Consider the following 13393-nt stretch of genomic DNA (forward strand, 5'->3'; position numbering starts at 1 on the left):
TGATGTCTCCAATATTATTTTATTTTATTTTGTTTTGTCTTTCTCTTTCTTTTTGCACTTGAGTATGATTTGATTTCAGAACCGAGATTATTGTGTGGTGCCTGTTTTTATTGTTGTGGTGCTTATCGGTTATTTAATTCGATATTTTGTGTGTGTGTGTGTGTGTGTGTGTATTGTTGTGGTATTTTAATTACTTTTTTCACATCCTCTCTCAAACTGAGGTTGGAAGCCTCTAGACAGGACTCTGCCTATTTTCAGTATATTTGATTTTTGATTGAGAAGAGGACATATTAGGTGATGGGTATTCCCCTGATTTAATGTGAATATGTACCCAAAATACTACAATGAAAGATATGTAAGCCATTATGGAAAAAAAAGAAAATTGTGTTTTTAATCAGAAACTTTCTTTGACTTACATGTATTATTATTATATTAATTATATTATATGTTATGTTATGTCACTATATTATGTTATATTAGTTTACCTTATTATGTTAATCAATTTTGTCCTTTAAATGAATTCTTACTTAAAAAAACAAAAAAAAAACAAAAAAAAAAACAACTTTAGTTTGCCCTGAAGAAAAGAAAAAAATAAATAAAAGATAAAATAAGGCCTCCCAATTCTTACCACAGGCTGTGTTCTTTACACTGGCTGTATAGAAAGAGGAGGTACAGTAAAGGCACCCCATATACACCTCAACACAGGCCCCTTGCCGGGTATGTATTGTGAATTGGGGGACAAAAAAAAAAAAAAAAAAAGAAAAATAATCACTAGTGCTTTCCTAGAAATCTACTTTCATTAAATGAAAAATGGAAGTGCTTGCAAATTTCTCCAAAGTTAGTATTGACCTTGTTATCAGAGCACCATTCCTTGGAAGGCAAAACTATTCACTTCAGGAACATTGTTTTAGAGCATAAATTAATTCCCTCTAGAGGTAATATAGAATATATTTATTCATTTTCAAAGTCTTTAAGTGTCATTCATTTTGTAGCATATTTACTAGAAATAGCAAAAAAATATAATACAAGTCCTAGTAATACTTTATCTTCTATTACAGAAAGGAGAGTTGTATTATGTTAACCTGAAATATTCTCTTGTTGGTTTCTTTATTCTGATATTAAATTTGATTTAAGAAAAGGTATTTGAATATCAAACTGATATTGATTCAAAAAAGACATGCACACCTAAATTTATTGCAGTGCTATATACAACAGCCAAGATCTAGAGGTAAAGGATGAGGAGGAGGAGGAATATATTTATGGTGGAATGTTACTCAGCTATAAGAAAATATCAAATATTGCCCTTTGCATCAACAAGAATAGAATTGGAGGATATCATGTCAATCAAATTATAGACAGAAAGATGAAGGCAAATATCAGGTAATGTCACTCATTTGTGATAGAGTTAGAAACATATCAAGGGAGCAGAAAATATCTAATAGAAACAAACCTCTATACTCTGATCACAAAATTGTGGTTAGAGAAACTGGGAAGAAGGGAAATAACAGTCTTCAGTGGAATGTGGTAAAATGATTGGCTTTTGTGGTGGTATGGTGTGGTAATATTTATCCTGAAACATATAAACATTTAAGCTTTGCAAACCAATGTCATCTCAATAAAAATAAATAAAAATACAGGACTTATTATTTCAAAACAATGAAAAATGCAATCAAGTTTTCCATTTTATAAATGTCCCACCCAATTTCAAAGCTGCATAAGGTCACAGTTATTCGGGAATATTGTACAAATTGCAAAATGGCTGGAATCCTTATGTTTGGCTTACTAAACTTGAGTAAAAAGCTATTATTCACTATAATATTAAGATAATGGTAATAGCTATATTAATACATTTATTTTATTCCTAAACCCTGAACTATCTTGAATATGAATTGTTATGTAATATCTTGTGTAACAAAAAGATTTAGTACTCTGGAATTACATACCCTCTCCAACCAAAACATATTACTGAGAATGTTTGTCAAATGGTGGGACAATGGTGAAAAGTAGATAGCTAGATAGATAATGCAAATAGAAACAAGAGGTAGTTAATAAAATTTTGAAAAATAGTAAATGCCATTTTTGTTCATGGTATTTTTCAAAGTTGCTGCTTAGTTCCTTTCAGAAGTCTATTCATGTGATAGAATATGTATTTCAATTAAATCATATTTTAGTAAAGAGGCATAAAATATATCACTAAAGGCTTATTTAAAAGCACATATTTTTACAACACACACTGAAATTAGTATATCTGTGTCTGTTACCATAGAGATTTTAAGAATTTTGCTGTATTACAATGTGTATATAAATACTGATTCAAAAGCAACTTTTCTTGATTTTAATATTTGAAAAAACTTGTATCTAACAATATTATTCATAAATGACCCAAAATTTTACACATTTAATATTTGAGAACTATATGATAAAATAAATTTGGTGCCTTATACCACTGAATCTAGGCAAAAGATATTGTGCTACAGCACCCAGAACCAAAATAAATTAGACACAAAATTATGTAACTCTACAGAAAGGTCAACAATAAAAGAGGTTAAACATAAAATTTCAGGGTCTGTGTATTTTAACTACTGAAAATGAACATAGTTTTCAATTGTTACTATTTTGGTTGAAAGGTATTATTTCATAATTTTCCCATAATAATACATTTTCACCTGTAGTTTGTATCAGCAAGTCTAAATCTTTCAAAGTTTTGTTTATAAAGTAGTTTTCTTTTTGTTTTATTGCTGAGGATAAAATAAAACTTTTTCTTTCTTAACCTAGATATCTTATTTCTGGTGTCCATAAGCAAAATTCAGCACTACTTCTAATCATTTTTGCTGGAGATATATTAAGCCATCTGTTCTATCTGTTCCCTGATACATGGGGATAAGTAACGCTTGGCATTAAAGCAGCTACAACAGCTGTGATTTTGCTTGTAGTATGCTAGGTGTACTACTAAGATTCCAAAATCCTATGGTATTCCATGTCTTTCAAGGTCAAAACCATTTATTCTAAGGTCAGTTGATTTTTCTGAGAAAGGGAAAATAATAGCTTAAAAATTGATACATAGTTATGATGAACATGCATTATAAATCTTAATTTTTTTTAGTTTTATAAATTTTATTGTAATGAAAATAACATGGTTATAGTTATAGTATTGTTAATATTTATTATTTCAGAGGTGGCACAAGCAGTAGGACATTTGCCTTGCATATTATATGAAATATAATATACTGGGTCCTGAGAGATAGCACAGCGGCGTTTGCCTTGCAAGCAGCCGATCCAGGATCAAAGGTGGTTGGTTCGAATCCCGGTGTTCCATATGGTCCCCCCTGCCTGCCAGTAGCTATTTCTGAGCAGACAGCCAGGAGTAACCCCTGAGCACCGCCAGGTGTGACCCAAAAACCAAAAAAAAAAAAAAAAAAGGAAATATAACATATTTTATTATATTGAAATATTTATATTATATTGAAATATTTTATATTTCAATATAATATGAAATATTGCATTTTATACATATTACCAGTAATAAGCCAATATTGATCTGCAGGTATAGCATCATCTAAGGGCAACACTTTATTAAAATTTTCTTCATTTTACCTTTAATGTTTTCTCTTATTAAAATTATTTATTATTTTATTTAAACCCTGTGGTATACAAAGTTGTTTATAATAAAGTTGTTTCTGACCTTGAATTTTCATATAACAGTCTAAATAATTAGGCCCAAGTCAATCAAGTAAATAAGAATAATAAAAATAAATCACATCATTTACAAAAAACATCTCTAAATCTTTGTTAGTCATGTGAAGATGGTATAAAATTTATTTCCCAAATGTATTATTTCTGAAAAAAGAATCTATTGAATTGTTTACTCACTTGATTATTGGATATTTAAGTAAAAATTATTTTGGTTTTCTTCTATTTATAATTCTGATTAATTTACAATGCATTATTAGTCTTGTCATCATATTGAACAACGCATGTCCAAGCTCACCTGGCTTCTCTAATATTAATTATTTCTGCTGCTTTGTGTCAAGTTTGAGCAACATAGATGTTTTTCTATGGCCTTCAAAGCTTTCAGTAGCCTGACCTTCACACTATTTTTCTTGATGTCTCCACTCTCTTGTAATGTAGGTCTGTCATCTTAAGTGATGATGGTAAGTGTTGATGTGGTATTTTTTGGCCACAAGTAGGCAACTCCTTCAATAGTCTTCCCAGGCCTTCCATATGTGCTCTAAGAGCATTCCTAGTCATCTCACAATCTGGAACTATTTTTATTTTCTAAAAGAAAAATTTGTGAACATTTTTTCTGCAATAATATTGCTTTATTTTCAAAGATCATGTCAAAAAACTTTTATTCAAAGTTCATGTAAAAATTACTATCTTCTAGGGCAGTGTTTTTCAAACTTTTTGTGCAAAGGCACACTTTTTTCATGAAAAAAATCATGAGACACACCACCATTAGAAAATGTTAAAAAAAATTTAACTCTGTACCTATATTGACTATATATAAAGTAATTCTCTTGAATGGGAATCAAACAAACACAAAGAAATTATTTTATAATTACTTTATTATAAAATAATCTAATGATTGGTCTATTTGTGAGCTGAAGCCTCATGTTACAGATGAAATTGGAATTTTTCCCACGGCACACCAGACAATATCTCATAGCACACTAGTGTGCTGTGGCACAGTAGTTGAAAACTGCTGTTCTAGGCCCCAGAGAGGTGGCGCAAGCAGTAGGGCATTTGCCTTGCATGCGGCCAACCTAGGACAGACCATGGTTCAATCTCAGTGTCCCATATGGTTCCCCAAGCTAGGAGCGATTTCTGAGCACAGAGCCAGAAGAAACCCCTGAGCGCCGCCAGAAGTTACCCCCTCCCCGCCAAAAAAACCAAAACAAACAAAAAGCTTATATGATTGAGTAAAATCTTTTAGATGTGATATTTCCGTATGTTAATGTAAGTTCAGGAGGAGAGAAATCATAGTTCGGTATCTCTTACATAATATAAAATATATAATAAACATTTATAGCTATTCTATCTTAAATATAAGTGAACACATTTTATATTTTTAAAATTTGTGTCTAGCCAGCAATAATTTTCAAAATATTGTACTACTAGAAAAGGCTTCAGTAAAAATTCATGAAAGAATAGATCAATTTTGGCTGAAAAGAGCTGTTACAGTGTTCTGAGAACAAGAACTGAGCAAAGCTTATCTTACTTTTATGGTTTCTACCGAGAAACTAGATGAAAAAGGAAACTCAACCACTAATGTGTAAATAAGAAAAGCAAAGACCAGTATAAAAGCACTATTTTTTAATAAAATTTTTATTGTGTGTGACCAACGTAAATTACAAATATTTCACTGTAATATTTGAGGTACATAGTGGCATTGAATCAGGTGTATTCCCACCACTAATGTTGTTCTTCCTTCACCCCAGTTTCCAGCATCACCCTCCTATGCACCCCGGACTGCTAGGATAACTGGTCCCCTCTGTATATAGCTTATATACATATATATATACATATATATATGTATATATATATATAGATATAGATATAGATATAGATATAGATATACATATAGATATAGATATACATATAGATATAGATTCTGTTGTCCTTGACATTGGGTTTGGTGTTTAAGTCTGATCCTTTTTATTTCTGGTACCATACATTTATTTTTCCCCTCAATTTATGAGGCAGAACAAAATGATTCAAGTTATGCGGTTCTGTTTGAAAAATAAAGATGAAAAATAAAAAAGAAAAAGTAACAAACAAACAAACAACAAACAAAACAAATCAAACAAGACCAAAACCAGCAACTAGAAAAAAAGCACCACAGCAACAAATACAACAACCAAACAATAACCATGAGAATTAAGAAAAAGAAAAAAAAGAAATAAAAGGAAGTAAAAGAAAGTAAAAAGGAAGGAGGGATAGTGTTGCAAGGTAATTTTTGTTTTTGTTTTTGTTTATGCATAGGCACAATAAATATTGGGGAAATTAGAAAGGGAATTCCCTTGACCTAAAAGATACAGGGTTTCTCCTCCCTTATTTTTTCGAATAACCATAGGCTCCATACAAGCTCCATTTCACACCCCAAGTCAAAGCACTCTTATTATTGTAATATGTGTCCAGTGAAAATACCATTTTTCAGACTCAAAAATCTGTCTGATTATATATGTTTGATTTAGAACAGGAGAAAATTTATTTTAGATAAAACTACTTGTGAGATCAAGTAGCAAACATTCAACAGATATGAGTGTCCATTGAAGCCTATTTTTTCATCATTCTTATACATAGATATAAGAGTTTTGAGAAATTACCTGCAGATTTAGAATTTTGAAGTATCAGGTCATATTTTAGTGTTTTGAGTCAAAGCTTTCAGAGCTAAAAACAATATTTCATACTCTATTTGTTTATTCTGTTTATTTCTCATGCAATACTCTAATAATATGCTATGTCTCTATATTGCTTTTGTTTGTTTCTTTGATTTTGGGCTACACATGGTGATGCTCAGGGTTACTCCTGGCTATGTGCTCAGAAATCGCTCCTGGCTTGGGGGAGCCAGGATTCAAACCACCTTCTGTCTTGGATCTGCTGTGTGCAAGGCAAACAACCCACTGCTGTGCTATCATTACGGTACCTATCTTCTTTATTTTAAGTAAAACAGGTTTATTTGGAATTTCAGAGGAAGGGAAGGAGAGCATAAAAGATAAATAATGTATTCACAAAAGTGCATAGATTCTCCAAAGACAAAGTCCTACTATACTACCCAGCATAGAAATAGAAAAAGCTATTTATAAGGGGGAAAGGTGTGGACATGTGCATGCAGGCACAGAGAGTATTGAAAAATTGCTAAAGGTTACTGTGTAAAATATTTGTTATTCTCTTAATCTCCTCAATGCCGTTCTACAGATTCTCTCCCATGTCACTTGAGTTTATTAACACGCATACTGTTTGAGAATAATAAGTGAAGATTTACTATGAGTCCAATAGTAAGTAAGTTAAAAGTGTGGCTAATGATGCAGTTAAGTTAGAATTAGTTAATTAAAAGGTCTTGATTACAGAGATTAGGGCATGCCTATATTTCCATCTATTCAGATATTCTCTTTTTTAATTTTGTTTCCAAATAAATCATAAGGTCCCATTTGTACAGATGCTTAAAATATTGCTTCTTTAAAAATCAAAGGATATATTGGTATACAATATATATGCATATATATATTTCTTTTTTTAACTTTATTTAAACACCTTAATTACAAATATGATTGTAGTTGGGTTTCAGTCATGTAAAGAACACCCCCATCACCAATGCAACATTCCCACTATGTATGTTCCAGATCTCCCTAATCCCACCCCACGCCCGCCTGTAGACAGGCTTTCCACTTCTCTCATTTATTCACATTGTTATGATAGTTCTCAGTGTAGTTATTTTTCTAACTACACTCACCACTCTTTGTGGTAAGCTTGATGTTGTGAGCTAGACATTCCAGCCTTTAGCCTTCCTCTCTTTATCTATGATGATTATTCCAAAAATGTCTATTTTTCTTAAAACTCATAGATGAGTGAGACTATTCTGTGTTTATCTCTCTCCCTCTGACTTATTTCACTCAGCATAATAAATTCCATGTACATCCATTATAGGAAAATTTCATGACTTCATCTCTGACGACTGCATAGTATTCCATTGTGTGTGTATATATATATATATATATATATATATATATACCACAGTTCATTTAGAAATTCATCTATTGAAGGGCATCTTGGTTGTTTCCAGAGTCTAATTATTGTAAGTAGTGCTGCAATGAACAGAGGTATGAGGAAGAGATTTTTGTATTGTATTTTTGTGTTCCTAGCGTATATCCCTAGGAGTGGTATAGTTGGATCCTATGGAAGCTCAACTTCCAGTTTTTGGAGGAATCTCCATATCGCTTTCCATAAAGGTTGGACTAGATGGCATTCCCACCAGCAGTGAATGAGCGTTCCTTTCTCATCACATCCCCACCAACACTGCTTGTTCTCACTCTTTGTGATGTGTGCCATTCTCTGTGGTGTGAGGTGGTATCTCATCGTTGTTTTGATTTGCATCTCCCTGATGATTAGTGATGTGGAGCATTTTTTCATGTGTCTTTTGGCCATCTATATTTCTTCTTTGTCAAAGTGTCTGTCCATTTCTTCACCCCATTTTTTGATGGGATTAGATGTTTTTTTTTCTTGCAAATTTCTGTCAGTACCTTGTATATTTTGGATATTAACCCCTTATCTGATGGGTATTGGGTGAATAGTTACTCCCACTCAGTGGGTGGCTCTTGTATTTTGGGCAATATTTCCTTTGAGGTGCAGAAGCTTCTCAGCTTAATATATTCCCAGATATATCTCTGCTTTTATCTGTTTGGAGAGTACTGTTTCCCCCTTAAAGATGCCTTTAGTCTCAATGTCATGGATTTTTACCTGCATGTTGTTCTATGTACCTTATAGTTTCAGATCTGATATCAAGATCTGTAATCCATTTGGATTTTACCTTCGTACATGATGTTAGCTGGGGGTCTAAGCTCAATTATTTGCAAGTGGTTATTCAGTTGTGCCAACACTACCTGTTATAGAGGCTTTCCTTGATCCATTTAGGATTTCTTGCTCCTTTATCAAAAATTAGGTGATTGTATGTCTGGGGAACATTCTCTGAGTACTGAAGCCTATTCCACTGATCTAAGGATCTGTCTATATTTCAATACCATGCTGTTTTGATAACTATTGCTTTGTAATACAGTTTAAATTTGGGGAAAGTAATGCCTCCCATACATGTTTTCCCAAGGAGTGCTTTAGCTATTCGAGGCTGTTCCAAATGAATTTCAGAAGTGTTTGACCCACTTCTTTGAAGAATGTCATGGGTATCTTTAGAGGAATTGCATTAAATCTGTACAATGCTTTGGGGAGTATTGCCATTTTAATGATGTTAATCCTGCGAATCCATGAGCAGGCATGTGACACATTCCTGCGTGTCTTCTCTTATTTGTTAGAGCAAAGTTTTATATTTTTCTTTGTACAGGTTCTTCTAGTCTTTAGTCAAGTTGACTCCAAGATATTTTAGTTTGTTTGGCAAGAATGTGAATGGGGTTGTTTTCTTAATGTCTATTTCTTCCCTATCATTATTGCAGTATTAGTATAATTACTATAATATTATAATTGTTCTACTTTTACTAAGTTATTGACTTCCTGCTGTGCCAAATTTATAAAAGTTAATGTTATCATATGAGTATATATGTACTGAAAAGAACAGCATGTATAGGGCTTGGGTTAGTATTAGTTGCAGTTTCAGACATCACTGGAGGAGTTGGGACATAGAACACCAAGATACGCAAGTAGCATTCAGTTCCTCTGTAGATTCTCAGTCACGAAAGAGGCTCAGTCGTTTGCTAATTCTCTAACAAGCAACTTTGCATTTTTCCTTTTTTTCTTTCAATCTATACCCAGCAGTGTTCAAGGCTATCTTATGAATCTGTGCACAGGGGTCACTCTGGTCATGCTTAGGTGACATATGTGGTGTCAGGTAGGCCACAGACAAGTTTAATGCCTTGTCCACTATGCTATCTCTCCATTTCCACAATTCTACTTTTTATTTATAATAAATATTTCAAAACCAGGGACCCAGTCGCCATGTTCACACCAGTCCAACTTGATAGACTCAATTTTTGTTGAAAGAAATGTAAACCAAGCTGTGAAAAATCATGGGTAAACCACACACAACAGAAAGCAGGCAATCTAAGAAAAAAGGGTGGGCTAAGCCTCCATCCTGCCAAAGTCATGTCTGCTGCTGCCATCACCCAGAATTGCTGCTTTGCTTTTGGCCCTGCCTCACCAGTCCCCTATAATTCTCTTTGAGGATACAAATCTGACCAAACCAGGTACTCCAGCATTTGGGCTAATATCACCAGGTCTTTCTTGAAGTAAGTGTGGCTGTCCTCCCCTATATCATCCTCCTTCCTGAAGGTCACAAAAATCTGCACTATCAGTAATAGTGCTTTGAATTCCTGGACAACTTCATTTGTTTAATGCTATCATCCCTATAGGAGTACACCAATATAATAGAATGAACAGGTAACAGCAAGAGCTTACTAAATCTTCTAACATGTATTGACTTCACTGAAGATACAATAATTTTGACAAATTAGCTTGCAACTGTACTTTTTTTTTTACTATTTGTACTGACATTTACATTTGAGCATAAATTTGTGTACTATCATGTTTTATCGGTTTCCTTCCAAAAATATCTGTCTTAAAATCTAAATTGTGCCCTTAGTTGGAAAAAGGGTCTATGCCACTCCTTTTTTTTTTTTAATTTGGTTTTTGGGCCACACCCGGTGACTCTCAGGGGTCACTCCTGGATATGCGCTCAGAAATCGCTCCTGCTTGGGGGAACCATAATGGAAGCTAGGGATAGAACCGAAGTCATTCCTGGGTCAGCCACCTGCATGGCAAACGCCTTAATGCTGCGCTATTGCTCCAGCCTCTATGCCACTTTTTTTTTCTGCTTTTTTACACCCATCACCAGTGCAACATTCCCATCACCAATGTCCCAAGTCTCCCTCCTCCCCACCCGACCCCCGCCTGTACTCTAAACAGGTTCTCAATTTCCCTCATACATTCTCATTATTAGGACAGTTCAAAATGTAGTTATTTATCCAACTAAACTCATCACTCTTTGTGATAAGCTTCCTGAGGTGAGCTGGAACTTCCAGCTCTTTTCTCTTTTGTGTCTGAAAGTTATTATTGCAAGAATGTCTTTCATTTTTCTTAAAACCCATAAATGTGTGAGACCATTCTGCGTTTTTCTCTCTCTCTCTCTGACTTATTTCACTCAGCATAATAGATTCCATGTACATCCATGTATAGGAAAATTTCATGACTTCATCTCTCCTGACAGCTGCATAATATTCCATTGTGTATATGTACCACAGTTTCTTTAGCCATTCGTCTGTTGAAGGGCATCTTGGTTGTTTCCAGAGTCTTGCTATGGTAAATAGAGCTGCAATGAATATAGGTGTAAGGAAGGGGTTTTTGTATTGTATTTTTGTGTTCCTAGGGTATATTCCTAGGAGTGGTATAGCTGGATCGTATGGGAGCTCGATTTCCAGTTTTTGGAGGAATCTCCATATCGCTTTCCATAAAGGTTGAACTAGACGGCATTCCCACCAGCAGTGGATAAGAGTTCCTTTCTCCCCACATCCCCGCCAACACTGTTTATTCTCCTTCTTTGTGATGTGTGCCATTCTCTGTGGTGTGAGGTGGTATCTCATCGTTGTTTTGATTTGCATCTCCCTGATGATTAGTGATGTGGAGCACTTTTTCATGTGTCTTTTGGCCATCTGTATTTCTTCTTTGTCAAAGTGTCTGTTCATTTCTTCTCCCCATTTTTTGATGGGATTAGATGTTTTTTTCTTGTAAAGTTCTGTCAGTGCCTTGTATATTTTGGAGATTAGCCCCTTATCTGATGGGTATTGGGTGAATAGTTTCTCCCACTCAGTGGGTGGCTCTTGTATCTTGGGCACTATTTCCTTTGAGGTGCAGAAGCTTCTCAGCTTAATATATTCCCATCTGTTAATTTCTGCTTTCACTTGCTTGGAGAGTGCAGTTTCTTCCTTGAAGATGCCTTTAGCCTCAATGTCCTGGAGTGTTTTACCTACGTATTGTTCTATATATCTTATGGTTTTGGGGCTGATATCGAGGTCTTTAATCCATTTGGATTTTACCTTCGTACATGATGTTAGCTGGGGGTCTAAGTTCAATTTTTTGCAAGTGGCTACCCAGTTTTGCCAACACCACTTGTTGAAGAGGCTTTCTTTGTTCCATTTAGGATTTTTTGCTCCTTTATCAAAAATTAGATGATTGTATGTCTGGGGAACATTCTCTGAGTATTCAAGCTTATTCCACTGATCTGAGGGCCTGTCTTTATTCCAATACCATGCTGTTTTGATAACTATTGCTTTGTAGTAAAGTTTAAAGTTGGGGAAAGTAATTCCTCCCATATTATTTTTCCCAATGATTGCTTTAGCTATTCGAGGGTGTTTATTGTTCCAAACAAATTTCAAAAGTGCCTGATCTACCTCTTTGAAGAATGTCATAGGTATCTTTAGAGGGATAGCATTGAATCTGTATAATGCCTAGGGGAGTATTGCCATTTTGATTATGTTAATCCTGCCAATCCATGAGCAGGGTATGTGTTTCCATTTCCACGTGTCCTCTCTTATTTCTTGGAGCAGAGTTTTATAGTTTTCTTTGTATAGGTCTTTCACATTTTTAGTCAAGTTGATTCCAAGATATTTGAGTTTGTGTGGCACTATTGTGAATGGGGTTGTTTTCTTAATGTCTATTTCTTCCTTATTACTATTGGTGTATAGAAAGGCCATTGATTTTTGTGTGTTAATTTTGTAGCCTGCTACCTTGCTATATGAGTCTATTGTTTCTAGAAGCTTTTTGGTAGAGTCTTTAGGGTTTTCTAAGTAGAGCAACATGTCATCTGCAAACAGTGAGAGCTTGACTTCTTCCTTTCCTATCTGGATTCCCTTGATATCCTTTCCTTGCCTAATCGCTATAGCGAGTACTTCCAGTGCTATGTTGAATAGGAGTGGTGAGAGAGGACAGCCTTGTCTTGTGCCAGAATTTAGAGGAAAGGCTTTCAGTTTTTCTCCATTGAGGACAATATTTGCCTCTGGCTTGTGGTAGATGGCCTTAACTATATTGAGAAAGGTTCCCTCCATTCCCATCTTGCTGAGAGTTTTGATCAAGAATGGGTGTTGGACCTTGTCAAATGCTTTCTCTGCGTCGATTGATATGATCATGTGATTTTTATTTTTCTTGCTGTTGATGTTGTGTATTATGTTGATAGATTTACGGATGTTAAACCAGCCTTGCATTCCTGGAATGAAACCTACTTGATCGTAGTGGATGATCTTCTTAATGAGGCATTGAATCCTATTTGCCAGGATTTTGTTGAAGATCTTTGCATCTGCATTCATCAGTGATATTGGTCTGTAATTTTCTTTTTTCGTAGCATCTCTGTCTGGTTTAGGTATCAAGGTAATGTTGGCTTCATAAAAGCTATTTGGAAGTTTTCCTGTTTTTTCAATTTCATGAAAGAGTCTTGCCAGGATTGGTAGTAGTTCCTCTTGAAAGGTTTGAAAGAATTCATTAGTAAATCCATCTGGGCCTTGGCTTTTGTTTTTGGGCAGACATTTGATTACTTTCTTAATTTCCTCAATAGTAATGGGTGTGTTTAGATATGCTACATCCTCTTCATTCAATCGTGGAAGATTATAAGATTCCAAAAATTTATCCATTTCTTCCAGGTTTTCATTTTTAGTGGCATAGAGTTTCTCAAAGTAGTTTCTGA

General features: G+C 34.4%; 1 non-coding gene across 1 annotated transcript; it reads left to right on the forward strand.

Moving 5' to 3' along the window:
* Positions 1 to 611: 611 nt before the first annotated feature.
* On the forward strand, positions 612 to 744 carry LOC126010104 (small nucleolar RNA SNORA51). Its single transcript, XR_007496241.1, has one exon. It is a non-coding gene; the product is annotated as a small nucleolar RNA SNORA51 (small nucleolar RNA).
* Positions 745 to 13393: the final 12649 nt, after the last annotated feature.

The sequence above is a fragment of the Suncus etruscus genome, chromosome 5, assembly GCF_024139225.1.
Source record: "Suncus etruscus isolate mSunEtr1 chromosome 5, mSunEtr1.pri.cur, whole genome shotgun sequence".
NCBI lineage: Eukaryota > Metazoa > Chordata > Mammalia > Eulipotyphla > Soricidae > Suncus > Suncus etruscus.